Source organism: Ctenopharyngodon idella, chromosome 18 (genome assembly GCF_019924925.1).
Source record: "Ctenopharyngodon idella isolate HZGC_01 chromosome 18, HZGC01, whole genome shotgun sequence".
Classification (NCBI taxonomy): domain Eukaryota; kingdom Metazoa; phylum Chordata; class Actinopteri; order Cypriniformes; family Xenocyprididae; genus Ctenopharyngodon; species Ctenopharyngodon idella.
This window is the reverse complement of record NC_067237.1, coordinates 27,264,378-27,283,837: the sequence shown is the minus strand read 5'-3', so window position 1 is coordinate 27,283,837 and position 19,460 is coordinate 27,264,378. Positions and strand designations below refer to the sequence as shown.

At 35.1% G+C, this 19,460-nt stretch overlaps 1 protein-coding gene across 1 annotated transcript in view; it reads left to right on the top strand.

Moving 5' to 3' along the window:
• The window catches only part of tmtc2b (transmembrane O-mannosyltransferase targeting cadherins 2b), a 122,393-nt gene that overhangs the window by 67,980 nt on the left and 34,953 nt on the right, over positions 1 to 19,460 (top strand). The window lies entirely within an intron of this gene.

Genomic DNA, 19,460 nt, shown 5'->3' with positions numbered 1-19,460 from the left:
GCATCCTCTATATATAGTGCTCTGCGGTTAGTGTGTGTGAGCGGGTCTCTCCAATGCTGTCGACCCTCAGACTTGAGTTAATGCAGCCTGGAAACACGAGACTCACTCTCCCACACAGCCACACAGCAGCGGTGATGATCCACTGATAATTTGGAGATATCTGGTATGATGGAGATGATCATGTGGAGTTGATTGGTTTTGGCTGACCTAGATATCTGACATGCTTGCTTCACCTTTGAATGAACTCATTCAGTGTTGCAATAAACACACAATATACAAGCTTTGTTCTGACAGGGATTTAAAAAAAAAAATAATTAAATAAAAAAAAAATACAATTTGTTTTGGAATACCTTTGTTTAGGTTTTTGTATTATAAAAAACAAAATAATCACAATTCAGTGCTTGCAAACCCAAGATTTGAATTAGTTCTGGTTCTTGAATCTGTTTGGCTGAGAGCCTTTTCCAGCCATGTGGTGTTCTACTAATATCACATGGTAACCGTTTCACAATTCGTGTCACTCCACTTGTTTCTGTCGGAAAACCCACCATAATTTTATAAATACTACTGTTACTGTGTCACAGAATGTAGCTTTAAGAATTTTTTTTAGGCGAGAATGTAGTTGTTTAGAACTCAAATATGCAATTTATTTAAACATACACTGTAAAAAATCAAAAGTTGAGAAAACTTAAAAGTTTAAGGCAACAAACTTCAGCAGATTTGAGTTTTCTCAACTTGTTGTATTCAGTTTATACAACAAAAAGTTCAGAAAACTCAAAAATCTCCTACAAAAACAAGTTGAGAAAACTCAATCTGCTGAAGTTTGTTGCCTTAAACTTTTAAGTTTTCTCATCTTTTGATTTTTTTTTACAGTGTAGGGCCTATTTGAAATTTTCGGAGATTTTTCGGAGATGTGAGCTCCAGGCCATCAGCGGTCGTTTAGCGCTTGTACTCGCCGAGAACAGCTTTATCTCAGCCAGTGCTTCAGGAATTTGCTGCTGGCTCTTATGTACTAGATAAGGGATATAATTCATTTTTGGTATATCAAATTCAGTCTTTGATTTTATTAATCTACGCTGCTTTTGTCTAAAGGGTCTGCTAGTGACGGATTTCAATTTCAGTGAAAGTTACATTGTTATGCCATTAGGTAGCAGCAAAGACTGTATTTATGAGTGAGTCAGAAGCAAATAATTTTATATTGAAAGGCTCTGAAACAATGTTGTAAACAAGGACATTATTTTTTACTTTAAACAACACCTTATAACACGCAACTCACAAATGTAAAGGGAAATCCCCATTAAAAGGATACTAAGACAAAGATATCGCTTTCCTCAGCGGACTTTCAAACTGTCATAATACTCTACTCTACATAATAAACTAACCTTCAATGAACCAACTCAGCGTTCCTTCGTTGCTAGTTCTAAAGTGATGTTTTAGAAATAGTAACAGAGACTTGAGCTGATCTGTTAACTTGAGATTTGAATCCGTGGTGGAAGTAGTTCTGCACAAAAGAGGGTTTTTAAAGACACACCGTTGCTCTGTTGTCATGCTATATGCCTCTATATTATGCCTCATGCCTATGGCTAATCACAGCCATGCTGATATCTAGCCATACTGCACTCCTATATATATCCACACCTAAGGTTTGCAGTGAAGACTAAAGAAAAACATAATGAGCTACAGTGAAAGCTTTTTATCTCTTATTGGAAGAGTATCTTGTTAATCTAATGACGGCAAATAAATTACTTGCAGATTAGCTCACTTTATTGTTTCTGCTCGTAATTTCTCACTCCCTAATTATCAATTAGCATTATGCTCAGCCGACTCGCCCACTCATGTAATTACTCGTTCATCGAGCATCTAGAGGTCAAAATTAGGTTTGCACCCTACCTCTGAAACCTCACAATGAATCAAGGCTATGGATGTTGATGCGATGTTTGCTAAGGAGTGTTTCTGTCTTTATTGATTTTGCACTGCATGCTCCGCAAATAGTGTTGGTCCTTGAGGTAGCGTTTTAAAGGCCAGCTCTCACACGCAGCGTCTTCCTCGCACGCCTGAAGATGCAGTGTACTCTAGAGAGTGCTGCCATTTTGCATTTCTTGCTTAAGCTAAATGGCACGATCATTGAACCATGCATCCATTTGGCTGCATTCAAGGGAAACGTTCAGAGATGGCACTTTTGTTTGCTGCTTTTTTCTGGCTTGAAACTGCTTTTAGGAATTTGTTTAAAGGGGCCACATGCTGCACTTTTGTATCATTTTATTTTTTTCCCCTGAAATCCACTTTTAATGTTAGTCCAGGTTCTTACACAACAAAAACCATAATGTTGTTTTACATGACATTTTCTACCTTACCTTTAAAAGTTTAGTTCACCCAAAAAACTAACCCTTTAAGACAAATGGATGATGTATAAATTGGTGATATATATACTGTAAATATGGATGATATATAAATTGGACATACATACTTCTGTAAATGACACTGGAATGAAATGAGAATTTATTCTGCATAGTATTGGCAAAACAAAAAAAACAAAAAATTGTTTATCCTTTTGTAATTGGCACTTTGTTAGATGGCCAAACAGACACTCATTAGCTTAATAATTGATTAATTAATAATTGATTAATTGATTAAAAATAGTTAGTAGAAATCAACTATGATGAATTATAAATTACCTTTTTGTGTGGCTTAATTTCCATAAAATCATCTGGGTGGGGAGGAAGTGTAGATTCTGTAAGTATATCTACATAGTAACTGGAACTATTTTATTTCAAAGGAGAAAAGTAAATCCCCTTTATTTGATGTCCGCTTTAATACAAAGACCCTCATCACTGCAACAGAAATGAGCTCTCTGTAAATTTATGAAACCATCTATGTTCTAACTTAAGAGAATGATGAATATGTAAACAGAAATGTTTCACTGAATCATTTCTAAAGATTTGGAGTGAGATCTCTTAGGTGGTTGGTACATACTGTAGGACTCTTTCTCTACCGATCTCTGTGTGCTATACGCTTCTCACTAATTTCTAAAAAACCAAGAGGGAGATGAGAAATATGAATTCATGTTAATTATCATAACAAAGAGGCAGTTTAAGCAGTGTGATTTAATGATCACAGGGGCGTCTTCGGGGTAACTCCACTTTCTCATTTCACATGTGTATATTTTGTTATTTATGTTAATGTTCACTAAAAAAGTTGCATGATGCTGTACAGCTGTTTTTTCTAATCTTCTTCAACCCATTCTTTTATTTTCTCTAGTTCTCACAGCATAATTACAGTCTTGTTAGTTTTGTGTCCATTTACAATGTGGATGATGACTTGCATTTGTAGCACTATATTAACGTTTACAACAAGGATTTTGTTACTTTTTTTACGAATTGGACTGATCCAGTTTTGAAGTTCAGCTGACTCGATTCAATCGCAGCCGTAAACATCTCATATTAAGTCAACAAATTCAGATTCACTATATCAGTAAGCACTGTTTCTGAACTCCCTAAAACGCCTCGATTATAGTCTTGAGTTTTCTTCTGGGAACATACGTCACACAATTCCTCATTTAAATAATTCCCGCGAAGGCATACGCATAAAAAGAGTGAGGCCTGGTTGAGTTGCGTTAGTAGCATGTTAACTCACAGTTACGGTAAGGGATCACAACACACTGGTCCAACCAACCACTCAGAGCACATTGCACTTTTCGGAAGGAGCTTCATAGAGACCTGAAGTACTGTAAATAGAGTATTACTGACAGACTCGGAAAAGAGGTGCTGCAACAAAGTTAAATATGTTAAAAACAACATGAAATTCTCGTAGACCCCAAAAACAAAATCAAGGCATAAAGGTCCCCTTTAGAAATTTGTTGGGAGCACTCAATCTCAGTTTGCATTGCAACATTTCCTTTTTACTGAGTATTTTTCTGTATTCTGTGAGAAATCTTGGTCCATTTCTTTGTTGTACCACATTGGAATTATTAAATGCTGCTGCAGAACCATGAAGCATACTCATGATATGAATGCTAATACTGTTTAGAGTGGAACGGCTCCATTTTTCAATAATGTCAGAGTTGGTTGCAACTTCAGCAGTATTTCAGCACTGTGATGTTTTTTTGTACTGAAGAGCTGTCATTTTGATTTAGCTATAATTCAGCAGCAATGTGGTACACACAACAAAATGAGAAGAATGTGAGATTAATATTGTTTCTTAGAAGCCTGAACACATACCGAAGTCAAAGGAATAGTTAACCCAATCCTCAATGGAAAGTGCTCAGCTTTTGTATTTTTTTCTTAATAGTTTAGATGTAACAAAACCTGTAACAAGCTAAGATGCTTAGAGAAAAGTCAAGAATACAGGAAAACACCAACAACCAAAAAAAGCTGTGGAAGTTTGTAATATTCCCACACTCTACTTCCAATAATACTCTCTCCCTCTTTTTTTTTTTTTTTTTTTCTCTGTATGTTTCCCTCTGTATCTTTTTGGCAGACAATTGCCCACAGAAGCAGGAGCTTTCTTTTTTCTTCTCACTGATTTTAATTTCCAAATATAGTATTTTTTCAGTGCAGGCTGGGACTAGTTGGGATTAGTTGTCTCCTGAGGATTTTAGGTACATTTGTGTTGCACAGATGTACGCAATGATTTTAATCCTGTACGAATCAAACATGGCTGTTAGTGGTTTTTTTTATCTCTCACACAATCCTTGGTAAGAGTTACAGAGTTACATTTACATTATTACCAATTACATTTTGGCTCATTCAGGAGTCCTCATGTAACTCCATCTTCATAGGAACAACTTTAGTTTCTATATTATATATTTTTTAATGACACACAGATGATCCTTTTCAAATAATTAATTTTTTGGTTGCAGATTCATTATTGATTTAGAGATTTTTGCCAGTTTTCTGGGTAATGATTCTCACATTAATGAATCCCTTTCCATTATTAAATACAGTAATGTTATAATTGAATCATACACATAATGTTATTTCAGTGGGTTTCACGGCCCATTTAAAATAGTTAGAAGTGCAATTTACATATCTGAAGTTATATATTGACCCTTAATTTCTATACAAAATACTAGTTAGTGAAAGGTAGAGTTCACAAAAATGAATATTTTGTCATTTACTCACCCCCATGCTGTTCCAAATCTGTATGAACTGCTTTTTTCAGCATATTAGTGAATGCAAATGGTGAACACAGCTGTCTGTGGTCTTCATCCACTTCAACTGTATTTGAAAAAGGCAGTTGTACATGGTTAATAATGAGAAAATTGTCAGATTAAGTCTCGTTTTGTGTCTCAAAGGAGTCTCAGAGGCAGGAGTCTTTGTACTGTAAGCCCTAATGTAAACCTTGGGCCGAAGTAAGCCTTTGTTTGGGTTGTAGTTGCTGACTGGTTAATTTATTGTTGCCTGTCCCCTCCAGTCCAGCGCTGGTCTGGCTGAAGATGGAGTGTGGTGTTCAGGAATCCATAATTTCCTTAGAAAGGTTTTTAAAGCAGTGTCTTATGGGAACTTTTAGCATTTTCTTCAAAGATTCAGGTTCATTATATGTACTTAGTGCTGAAAAAAATTTGCTGGAAGCATAGCATAGAACACAGTATGACCTCAAGGTGGCCACATACATGTACACAAACAGGCTGCCATATACCACAGCCTGTCGAATGGCACTCAATCACGTTCAGCGTGTTTTCTTTGGTCAAGCGCAGCCAATGCAAACAGCCCTGGATTTGCTATATGTTGATGCAGCAACAAGGATAGAAGGCTGGAAACTCAGCAAGTTCAAACATTGTGACCTACCCAGCAGAATCACAAGTCATGTTCGTTTCAGATTATTAGTTTCGGAGAGCAGTGCTGACGGTGCACAGGAGGTCTCACTCAGCACCACAGTCCATCCAAACTCTGCCATGGTGAAAGTGACAAGTTGTGAAGCTGCAAAAACCCTGAAAGTAGTTTTACCAGAGGAGATAAGGTTAGTTAAATTGATGTTTCATATACTTATTACATATACTCATAGTTTTCTCTTTATTTTGGGCTGTGTTTCATCTAACTCTGTTCCTCTGAGAAATCTAATTTGATCCAGATTGGAATGTCTGTGATTGTGCTATAAATATTTTGTACACTTCTCATTTATTTTGACCTTTGTTGTTCCTCACCTTAATTAATTCCTTCTTTTAATTAAATACGTAATGTTTTAATTGTATATTAAATCACATTTATGCACAAAGTATGTGATCTTTCTTAAAAATAGTTCTCCCAAAAATGAAAATTCTTTCATCTCATTACATGTTATTCCACACCTGTATGACTTTCTTTCTTGTGTGGAACATAATAGAAGATATATTGAAAGTCTTAAGAGGTCCAAAGCAACACTGGACCCCAATGACTTTCATTGTATGAAAAGAAACAGCTCTTTTGTATTCTACAGAAGAAACTGGTATATTTTTAAATGAACTACAGAAGTCTTAATCCCATTCAAATTAGTACATGAAATGACAGACATCCTGTGTTAATAATTTTAACTCAAGTGCTGTTTTAAAACCTAGTCCAGTCCAGATATATGGCTTAATATGCTAGAGAGTGGAAATTAAATGGCAAAGTTTTTTGCAGAAAATTCTCCTTGACCTTAGTAACCTCTAAAAGGGATGAATCAGTATCTTGTAACTGCCGCGGAGGATTGTGGACACGTACAGGCTCACCGAACCGTTCAGGCTAAATAAACAGCAGCGATTTAGGAAGCAGAAGTTTATGCTAGGAGGTCTCTCTGTGGCTGCACTCAATAAAATTTTCACAGGGAGCAATTTTGAGTTTGAATGGATTGAGGTTTCTCAATCTCATCACTTTATTTACGTTTCAGATTTTCCTCTTTTGTGGTTGAGCTTCATATTTTTGGCGAATGGTAATGCATAGCTGCAAGGCATTTCTTTTGGCTACCTTGGAAAGCTCTAATACATTGGCGTGTAGGCCTAAAATCCTTCACATGTCATTCTTCCCTGTCTGTGATCGAAACGGACTGCTGACCTGGCTGAAATACAGAGAGCAGTTTAGAAAGCAAGCAAACCCAAGGCCAAACTCATTTCATCTTCAAGTTTCTGATCCCCTTTGTGTTTTTCACAGTTATGGCCTTGCTAGGTAATAAATGTCTCTCTTTATTTGTTAAATATAAAGTTTCATTTTCACATCAGCTCGAAGTAGAGCTCTGTGTGAGTCTATACCTGCAATCCAAAGATTATTACTTTCTCATGATAAATGTTTTTCATATCCTAATCATCCATTATTATTTTCTCATTCTTTTGCAAGTACTGCATTTCTTTTCTGCTTAGCCATCCAATGCAAGGCAAAAATGAACCCATATATTCACCTTGAGAATTTAGAAATCTGTTATCCATTTATTTATGAAGTTTGTTACGCTTGGCATATCGGTAGTGCCAGCTTATCTGAGCACATTCCTTTTTGAGCTGGAATGATTACTGTAGGACTATGACCATCTGGAACATTGGCACATCTTCAGGTATGGATATCTTCAAACGTCCCACTAACTACGGCTAAACATTGTTTATATATATTTATATTTTATCTTTTCCAATAAATAAATATTTAAAGTCCCCCTGTAGTCAATAATTTTATCCTTTAAAACTCATCTTTGATCACCAAAATGACATATTTAAGGGTTTTTTCCTGTGAAAAAAATTTCTTCATGCCTTAAAATAGCTTGAATGTAACTACACCCTTGCTTCATTTAGTATATGGAGATCTATGAATATGCTAATTAGCCCAGCCTCCACTCACTTGCACGAGCTCGGAGATCCACTCGGTCAACTTACTGATGTAAACGCTGCACAATGGTATCGCCTTTTACAACGTCGGACACATAACGGTAATTAATATGATTAGCCTTTTGCTTGACCACGTTCAAAAAGCTAAGAATGTGTTGCAAACCATGTTCCCGTTCACGAGTCAGACAGCTGTCTTCTAAAAATAAGTATCTTTAGAAGCTTTGAACACCTTAGAACGTCAGTGGAGAGAGGCATATAGTTCATCATAACATTGTAATATATACATCATACACCCGCTATATTGCTAAATCTACCCAATTTTTCATATCAACAGAAAAATATACCGGGATAACCTTCTCTTGAGACTCTCCTGCTTCAGATCGGTCATAGGTAAAGATATGCTAAAGCTGGCATGTTGACGTGATTGGTTACAAGGTAGTTTGTGACGTCAAAAACACCAGTGATTTCAACCCACGTTTTTAGATCACTGCGGTTTTAAAGAGAAAATACTCAGAAATGGTGTTGACTTATGAATTTGCATATGGTTTGTCTTAAAGCATATTAAAAACATCACATAGACATATAAACAACATTAAAAACTTGATTTTCACCACAGGGGGACTTTAAATATTTTCTAATTGAAACAATAATACTAAATGTTAAATGAAAGGGAAAAAATATCTTATTTTTTTATTTTCCAGAGGTACTTCCTGTTATGTCAGGACAATCATCCACAACCTTAAATAAGAGCACTCTAAAATAGCTGATAGAGAAAGTGGAAGTAGAAAGAATATACTTAGTAGTTGAAAATTGATAAAGCATCTTTTACTGTGCATACAAAATGCAAATCTGAACAAATTATGGGCCTAAAGATTACATGAATTATTGCTGCTTCAGGGAGAGACTGAGACAGAGAAGCATATCATATAAGATTTAAAACATTTAAATAGACATATCAAGTAGTAGAAAATCCATAGAGATCACTCTCATTCACTTCACACACTCATTGCATAGTTTTATGTATAATATCGTGCTGTGCCATCCCCAGCCTATGCTCAGCCGTTATCCAGTAAACGTTATCGAGGAATGACTGTGTCTGCCGAATATTTTTCCTATTATTTGGTAGATTTCGTTATTCGTTTTGAAGGCATTATCCGTGCTTTTCCGAATAAGGTCTTTCGGCCTGGGGCACATCCGAAAACATGCTGGAGTGTGATTCTCTGAAGAGTTCCTCTGCTGATAGTTGTGGCTCATGGAGAATTTTCTGAGACATAATAAGGCTCTGGCATCATATCACCTGCTCTTTGTGCCTAAACATACTTCCAAAGATGTTTTTCCCATCATATTTTTTATTAGACAAAACAATGCAATCGTTATTGGTTGTCTGTGGTATGATTTCAAACAGTACATTGGGTACTGAATTGTATCTCAATTTCGGCCTGTCTTTCTTTGTTGTGGGTAATCTCATGTTGTGTGACATTTCAATCCCTCAAATTTAATTTATTTATCTTATCTCAGCTTCTGCTTTAATAAATGTCAACTGTTTTTCTTGTTGGGACAGTATGTTGAGCCACAGTGCTCATGTGGTCGCTATAAGTTCCCATTAATTTTTTTGTCCTATCCTGGGGTCTATTCCTGAATTGTTTTATTCTAAATATAATTTACAAATTTATTACAAAACCTTTTTATTTGATTTGGTCACTTAGTCTTTTCCTCCAGACTTTGACCCATAGCTCTCATGCAGAATGTAAACAATCCCAGTCATTTTCTGTCACTCTTTCTGTCTCAATCTATAATTTTCACAATTTTCAAGATATTTTACCTTAAGATTATGAATGTTACACATGGAACAGTTTCATGTATAAAAATATGTCGTAGGGTTGGACAGTGGCTTCATAAATATTTAATGGAGGTGCTTGGAGGTTGTGTTGTCTGAGGCTGAGCTAAGTAAATCATCTTCTGTAGCTCTACACTTGTCTTCGGGCCCAAAGTTGCAGATTCTTGTGAAAAGTCTCATTAAGAACAGCGGATTGTTAAGTGCAGATCCCGATGGCTTTTATCCATCGAGCCTGCTCTCACCAAACCCCTCTTGGTTACAGCCAATTTACTCATGAAGGAAAGTCAAATATTTAACACTTCCCAATATTATCAGTCATGTAGGCTAAATCCAAGAGTGATGAGGCATGCGTTAGCACTCGAGAACTGGAAACACTGACAGATTTTCAGAAAAATTCCTTACTCTGAAACTTTGAGGAAAGCTCAAAATACACTGGTAGAAGTGCAGTCTGGACATAATATGAGAGCGGCTTGTTGGTTTAAGTGAATTTTAAAAGCTAAATCCTCATATGGCATCTTGGCTGATGGGCTGTTTTTTCTTGATCCGTTTATAACTGTGCTCAAAGCAGCTTCGAAGTAAATATTCAGCTTGTTGAAGTTGAATTACAAATCTCACGGGGTGTTCACTTTGAGAGAATGGCATAGATGTCATGTGCATTTTATTTGTTTGAGCGGCTGGGCATTGGAGGACTTTGATTTAGGTTGTAAAGAGGTTTTTTTTTTTTATAGTTTATAGTTTTTTATATTTATTTTTTATAGTTATGGTGTTGTTATCAGCATTTTAAAACCTCCAGGCATATATTAATAATTTCCTTACTGATTTTTTCTTTTCTTTACATATTTTAAGAGCTACATCAAGACATATTGCTTGCCTTTTGAATATTAAATCTATATAAATACGTTGGAAACGCAAACAAAAAATGAATCATGAATCGTTGTTATAATATGCTTAAGGACTTAAACTTAATGCACATTAAGATCTCTTAGCAGCAGATATTATTATTATTAGTAGTAGTAGTAGTAGTAGTAGTAGTATATTTTTCAAGTAATCAGTATTAATAATTAATTGTGCATTCTTATTTATATTGTACATTTTTATTTATTTATTTACAAAAAATCTATTTTAAATGCACCTTTTAGCATTAATTTAAAATGATTTTTTAAATGATTTTTTTTATTTTATTTCTAATATATAATTTTAATAACAGCCATGAAAAAGTTATAACATAACAATAGTTCTTGGCTAATTGTTAACGACCATTTTTTTTTTTTACTACACACACAGTTGAGAAAAAGAACAGTTTTTTTTTTTTATACATATTTTAAGAGCTACATCAAGGCATATTGCTTGCCTTTTGAATATTAAATCTGTATAAATGCATTGGAAACTCAAACAAAAAATTATTCATGAATCGTTGTTATAAGATGCTTAAGGACTTAAACTTAATGCACATTTAGATCTCTTAGCAGCAGATATTATTATTAGTAGTAGTAGTAGTAGTAGTAGTAGTAGTATATTTTTCAAGTAATCAGTATTAATTATTTGTGCAGTCTTATTTATATTGTACATTTTTATTTACAAAAAATCTATTTTAAATGCACATTTTAGCATTAATTTAAAATGATTTTTTAAAATGTTTTTTATTTTTTTTTATTTCTAGTATATAATTTTAATAGCAGCCATGAAAAAAGTAATAACAAAAATAATTATTTGCTAATTGTTATCGACCATTTTTTAAATTTATTTATTTCATTTTTACTACAAACATAGTTGAGAAAAAGAACAGTAAAACGTACCTTCTGTTTTTTTTTTTGTTTTTTTTTACAACCTTTCTTATTCAATTAATCTCAGAAAACAGAAAAAATACATTTTTGTGGCAGAATCCAGAGCTCAGTGAATTTTTGCCAAGCTGCTTTTTATCCCAAATGTCCTGGAAAAATTGCTGCCAAAAATGATTCTCTTTCTTTCACTTTTCTTTTGAATTGGTCTGTTGTGTGCTTTATCTCCATGGATGTTATCCTCATATGCCTGTTTCTAGTAGTTTAATTTCAAACTGATGGAGAGAAACTGACAATAGGAGGAAGGGAGAAAGCCTGCATCCCTCCTACCGGGCAGTGTTAAACCACTTATTTCAAGACAAACTGGATTATAGAGAAAAAAAGAAAGAAAAAAGACAAAAGCTAAATTCCACATTGGGCTGCAGAAGGCCTGACATTGAAAACAGGGCCAGTATTATGAAGATGGACACTTTTATGCATTTGTTTATGCGGGAGATAATGGAGATAGAGCCAAGCACTAAAATCCCTCTCAGTCTATGACTGGTGGTCGTTCTCTAAGGGTCTAGTGTTATCAGATTTTGTTCTGCCTTTCTAGATGGTTTTCTGCCTTCCTGTCTTATTCTATTCCCCTGTTCAATCTCATCTCTAGAGAATTAAATGACATTACAGGGAAATGAATGTTGTGTGCATAGAATTGATTTTTTTTGTACTGTGTGATAGTGCTTCGAGTCCATTCTTTTATGGTGACACGTTCCTGCATAGACATGCAAATAGCAACGTCTTCAGTGTGCACATACGGATGCGGTTAGGTCTGCTGTGTTTTACCCAATGCTAGATACTAGACAGACTAGAAGTGACAATTGCTGTTTGTCAGATGGCCAGGTAGTGTGAATAAGAGTTTTACTATGTGTTTGTGTTCTTAAACTCTCTTTTCTGTTTTTTTCCACACAGCCTGAGGATGTTTTCACATGGTTAAACACAGCCACATTTAGCCCAGCATTGTGCATCAGATACAATAAGGCAAATACAATAAGGCATTCCTGCTCTCTCAAATATGGTGTCTTGTGAGAATTGGAGAGAATTTTTTCCCAACAGGAAACGTCAACATGAAATTTTACTTTAGTAATATGATTTGTACCATTTGTCTGCCTGAATACTCGATTCTGATTGGTTGGAAGGTGTGCAATAAAACCGTTTTTAAAATGGTTAGTTCCTGTCCTTTTTTCTGATTGGTCAAAAGCGGTGTTTTATTCACGATAAAACGTGGCTATGACCGCTTCACCCGACGGTTCTGTGTATCTCTACACAACACCCTTAGCAACCACACTTAGCAATGTAAACTGTTTGTTCTCAATTGATATTGTTCATTGAAGCTTACTGTATTATATAGAAGAATATTGTGAGAAAGATTCAAATTTAGCATTTTCCTTCAGGTCAGTCCTATGTTCATAATAAAAAAAAAAAAATCTGTTTAAATGTCTGATGTATTATCTTGTCCTTTTAACAGTTGAGGGGTTTTCCGTGACTGACAGCACTAGTCAAAACATTTGTCAGTTGCGTCTTGTTCCGTGTTCACAACAGTTCAGTCTTTTCAATGTAAAAGTCTTCGCTACTGACTGACACACTCATAAAGACAGTCTTTGCCGCCATCTAATGGCGTAATAATGTAACTTCTGTTGCTGTTCACAGTCAGGGACTAAAAAACTAAAACCATTTAATGCACAGGTAGTTCCAAGTCAGTTTATTCACCATTCTTTATTAATGCGCTACTCTCATTAAAGCGGAGATCACGCTGCGCGCACAGAAACAGGAGCACAGAAACTTGTCACTTTTCACTCTGTGGCATATTAACTTCGCTACTGAATCGCTACAATACATTACTCATTAAGGAGTTTATAACGTCACTGTGTGTGAAGTAATTAAACTCACAGCTTCATTGCTAGTAGAAACGCTGCACAGACGCAGGTAGTTCACATGGATATCTTAAAGCACCATTCAAATTTAACTTTGAAAACATCAATGACAGCTTTCAACTTTCAATGCTGGCAAATGATCATGGTATAAGTGAGATAATCGACGGTTAGCTGTACATTAAATGGTTTGAATGCACTCGGTCTCCCATTGCGTAGTTCTTTGCCTCCGTGTCGTGCATTAAATTTGTTTAATGCATAGCTAGGCATGGATTATCACTTACTTTTTTCTGAGTGACAGGATATTCAATGAGAAAAAAGGTATGGAATTTGATTTTATCCTTTGGGATACACTCAGGGTTCAAAAGAAGAGTTTTAAGAGTGTATGACTGAATTAATTGGGATTCATGGAAAGTGTTCCAAATGCAGGTTTTAGACCCAAATGCAGGTTTGCTAAAACAATGCATATATACAGTAGTTATAAATTGGCGATTACGTTGAACGTTATCCAGTAGTTTGTGCTGGCGTTATCACATGAATGAAAAAAGGAAAGGGAAATGGAAATGGAAATGAAGTTTCCTTTTCTTAGGAATAATGTACTGATCGTGTTCAGTAAGATCAATGTGTTTAAAATGTAACCTGGGTCATTTTTTATTTCATTTTGACAAACAACAAGAAATGGCATTACTGATAGATTTTACATCCATCATTGTACATATATCAAAGCAAAACAGCATATTGAGCTAGAAATAATATAGGCCAGAACTTGGTTTTATATTTTTTTTTCAGCATAAAAGGTGTCAGAAAGGTATTAAGTTATACAGAAAGTGTGAGAAAGTTATTGCGTTTGCATGAAATATTGTGAAAGCAATATTTTTCCTCACAATGATGTGTTCTGATGAAAAGACCAGGAAACAGTGTTATTTTCATATAATTTAAATACTATTATGGTTTTTATTAACATTTTGAATTGTCATTTATTTATTTTTCATTTTAATTTAATTTGAGTACTTTTGTTTTGTGCTTGTTTTTATTAATATATATATTTTTTTTATATATTACTATTTAGGTTGAATTAATTTATTTCATTTTTATTTTTTTATTTATTTTCAGTTAGTAATTTTATTGCTTATACAGTATATTATGCATGCATAGTATCTTCTACACACACACAGAGAGAAAGATTCAAACCTGCGCAAATCCCAGGGTCTATGTGTTTTGGCTCTGAACCTGCAAGTGCTAAAACCCATGCTGGTTCTTGAGAGGCTGCGCAGTCCCAAACCTGCAGCCGCCTCATAAATCCAGCGAGAATCCTGTGTGCAGGCATTCACACTCCCCCGTGACCTCACTGACACATCTTCAGCCTCCGCTAGAGCTCCACAATCTGTCTCACTCTCTTCGTCTCACCCCCACTGGGCTTAAGCTCCGTTAGACCACCGCTAATATGTATAGAGTTGAGTTTTTATATATTTATATGTGTGCGTGCAAGAAACTATATTTACAGGCTTTTCGTGAGGTTGGCTGACAGGGTTATGCGGAGTTCAGTAATTCGCATGTACGTGCAGTAAAACGACAGATGCGTCCCCATCACCATAATTATTTGCAGAGATTTATACCTGTTGAAAAGTATGAATTTCTCTCATACTTTCATCTGTTTGAATTCACAGTCCTTCAGTGCTAGATGAAGATGGTAATACATCAACCCAAAGCTCTCCCGGCCCATATAAAAATCTCGTATCAACATTCAGGAGAGAAGTGTCATTAGATGTGAAGACATTTTGAAAGCATTTTCCTGCAATGAATTCTTTGACTCCAATAATGTAATTATGTCTATATGCTCTGTGATCGTCGCTCTCTTGTGTAGTTCACTAATTAGGGACATGAACTGCCTCTGTACTAGAGATGCAGTGAAGTATGTGAGGACTTTCAAGTGTAACCAAGGAAATACCAGTACTTGCAAGGCAGCAAAAAATGTAGCTAGAGTTATATCCAGTTTTACGACTTTGCTTTTTTGCATAAATAAAATGCCACATCACAGCCTCTGTTGATGTTATCATGACTCTCGGCAAGCATCTTGTTATCATGACACTCGGCAAGCATCTTGTTTTCAGTCAGCTGTCCCCGAGAAGCAACACAATGTCTTCACATAGTGAACTACAGATAGTTTACGAGGTATAAGAAAGAAGACCAATCACAATTCTCTGTGCAAATATGTGCAAATATTACAGTGACCTCATCACTTAGTTAAATTTTGAATGCTTTTATCAATGTAAATGGGACATTTTTTTTATTTATAAGGTATAAAGTTTACAAAAAACAAATATAAAAAAGCAAGTTTAAATAGACATATGAACACTTTATGCTGAGCATACAGACTTTATTCAAATTTTATTTTGTAGATAATTTCAGTCTAAGGTATGCTATTATTTAGTCTATTTTTTTTTATTTATTTATTTATTTTTTGGTAAAATTATTTTAATTACATTCATACAATTGCTAGAGCTGGGTATTTGCACTGATTTCCAATGGATTTAGCGTCTACAATAGTGCCCAAAACATTAGATTTAGCTTTTTATTTTATTAGATTTATTATTATATTATTTATTTCACATTTATTTGTGAGGAAAAAAATTATAATTTGTGTTTCCATAGTTAGCTAGTTGACGCACACCACTGAAAAAGACATGGATTAAAAGATTGATTTGGTTTATTAAGAATCGATACTAAATTGTTTAAATGAAAGGCATTTCTGAAAACTGTTATTTTTTGGCCAAACTCTACTTAGAGCAGTAGTTTTTTCTTCTAATTTTCTTCTAGTAATCTGTCTACAGTATATTCTTCTAAATTAAAAAAAAAAAAAAAAAAAATTGTGGGGAGTTGTAACCTTTATACCACTGCAGTTTGGGTTCTAAGCTGCAAAACCTGGATACAGTTCTGTATTTCTCTTCAGTCCGACAGTTCCGCTTGGCCTCTGTAGCCTGCCGCTTCAAGACCCCCGTGGGACCTCCCGTTTACGACCTCTTCCCTTCAGCCTACAGTTCACTCCGCAGGGACATGCGCGTTCCACCTGAAACAGCCAGCCATACTGTATGCATGAAATCAAAACACCTTGAGATCTTATCAATATTCATCATGTTAACCATTTTTAATCCTGTAAATGTTTCTTGTGTGTAATATCTTACTCATTTTTTACATGTTCAAGCTATTATTGTAGTTAGTTGTACTGCTTATTCATCTTTCGGGATCATTAATGCACACATCATGTCTTCGGTCAGTAAACTTAAACAGATGTCACAGGAACTAAGAGACACAGGTGGTTAACTTGATGTTGTCCCAGACTTTAATTGGTGACAGATTGATATCTTACAGACATTGAGACTGTACTGCATAATAACAGAGCTAGGTTACTTTTTAAATAGCTCTCACAATTTTGGTGCTTTCTTTTTATTTATTCATTTGATTTGTTTATTTACTTATTCTGTTACACCTGAAAGTACATTTCTAAAAGGACTAGTTATTGTATCTTTTATTTTTTAAGCCTCTCTGATGGCATGTTGTCACACATTCAAAGCCTGTCAGGACTTATGGTAAAAGTTACGTCATTTGGGATATGCTCTGTACATCTGTGCTACATAACATGATTACATGAGAAGTGGCCTGTTACAGACATTTCCCCTGTGACTAATAATGTGATCTTTGCCTAAAGCAGAGATGACCAAAAACAGGACAAAAAATCAATATTGTATAGAACAGCTGGACATTAATGCTGAACACATACTCACTGTCTCATTTCATTCTGTTAGTGAGTCAGCAGGGAGGAAAAAAATTCTCTAAGTTACAGTAAATGGTGTCTTGGACTGACAAAATTCTTCACAAATAACCTTTAGGGGGAATGCTTTGTTAATACTTCCCACATTAATCTTTAATATGTGCATTTTCCAGATGTACTGTACATAACATCTTTTAAGGGCTATGAAAATGAAAAATCTGCCATTTGCTCACATTGTTCCAAATCTGTGGAATACAAAAGGAGATTTATACTGGTGTTTTCCATACATTGAAAGTGAATGGAGGCAAATGCTAGCAAGCTCTAAAACTGACAAAGAAGTACTATAAAACTAGTATAAAAATAGTCCATATGTGAACCTGGACCACAAAACTTTTTTTTTTTTTTTTAATAATGAATAAATAAGTTTTCTATTGATGTATTGTTTGTTAGGATAGGACAATATTTGGCCGAGATGCAACTATTTGAAAATCTGGAATCTGAGGGGGCAAAAAAATCAAAATACAGAGAAAATCACCTTTAAAGTTATCCAAATGAAGTCCTTAGCAATGCATATCCACTGACAAAAATAAGTTTTTGATACATTTACGATAGGAAATTTGCAAAATATCTTCATGGAACATGATCTTTACTTAAAGGATTAGTTCACTTTCATATAAAATTTCCTGATAATTTACTCACCCCCATGTCATTCAAGATGTTCATGTCTTTCTTTCTTCAGTCGAAAAGAAATTAAGGTTTTTGATGAAAACATTTCAGGATTATTCTCCTTATAATGACTTCAGTGGCCTCCAAATGGTTGAAGCTCAAAATTACAGTTTTAGTTCAGCTTTAAACGATGCCAGACGAGGAATAAGGGTCTTATCTAGCGAAACGATCTGTCATTTTTGAAAAAATATAAAAGTATATGCTTTATATAAAATGATCGCCTTCCAAGTGCTTCCGCCAAAACCGTACTTTCATATTCTTCAAAAGAAGAATATGTCCTACGCCTTCCCTATTCTACTTACGGAACGAACGCAGCGCCAGTTACATTTTTTCCGTAAGTAGAATAGGGAAGGCATAGGAAGTACAGCGTAAGCTTTTTGAAGAATATGAAAGTACGGTTTTGGCGGAAGCACTTGGAAGGCGATCATTTGTTTATATAAAGCGCATACATTTACATTTTTTTCCAAAATGACCGATCGTTTCGCTAGATAAGACCCTTATTCCTCGTCTGGTATCGTTTAAAGCCCTTTGAAGCTGCACTGAAACTATCATTTTGAGCTTCAACCGTTTGGAGGCCATTGAAGTCCATTATAAGGAGAATAATCCTGGAATGTTTTCATCAAAAACCTTAATTTCTTTTCGACTGAAGAAAGAAAGACATTGACATCTTAGATGACATGGGGGTGAGTAAATTATCAGGAAATTTTTATATGAAAGTGATCTAATCCTTTAATATCCTAATGATTTTTGGCATAAAAGAAAAATCGATAATTTTGACCCATACAATGTATTTTTGGCTATTGCTACAAATATACCTGTGCGACTTTTGATTGGTTTTGTGGTCCAGGGTCACATATAGTATAGCTGAAAAAGATCTCAAAAATCATTTGCAGTTCTGTGTTGCATTGTTTAACTTATGAAACATGAATTTGTCATCATTGATGCCAAAAATGAAGATTTTCAGCAAATAACGACTCAAATTTTGGTCTGTTTCTCTCAAATTTTCATATGGTTTCATTTAGCTTTGAATTTGACTTACAAGTCATATGATATCTGTGATTCTACTGTGTCTGTTCTCATTCACTTTCATTGTATTGGAATTAACAGTGTTAACATCCTGCCCAACATTTCCGTTTGTGTTCTGCAGAAGAAAGAAAGTCATACAGGTTTGGAACGACATGAGAGTGTGTAAACATTCATTTTTGGGTGAACTATCCCTTTAATGGCGATTGACGAGGCCTTGAAGTGATCATTTGTGTGTTTGTTTGCCTTCCGTGTCGAATGAGTTCCGTGTTTAGAGGAAGTCATAAAATTGCTTGAGGGTGTCCTCGATCCAAAATCAACATGAAAAAGAAGGCGTACTGAACTCTGCAGCTGCTCTACTGGGAACTATACAATATTATCCCCTCTTTTACTTAACGTGTAAAATATTCAAACACTCCATAAATACTCTGAAATCATTTTCATGCTGGAGTGTTTAATATCAGCACTGCGGTATGATGGATTGGCACCTTTATGAGGCCATATCTTGTTTATTTTATAAAGTCTGTAAAAGCCGGCTGTATGAGACAGAGATAAATGCGGCGCTGCCTTGTGCTGTGACGTCAAGCTGTACTCGCTGACCAGCAGTCAGTGACGCTACGTTTATTATTCTGGCCTCTCTGAAAAATGTGGAAAATGT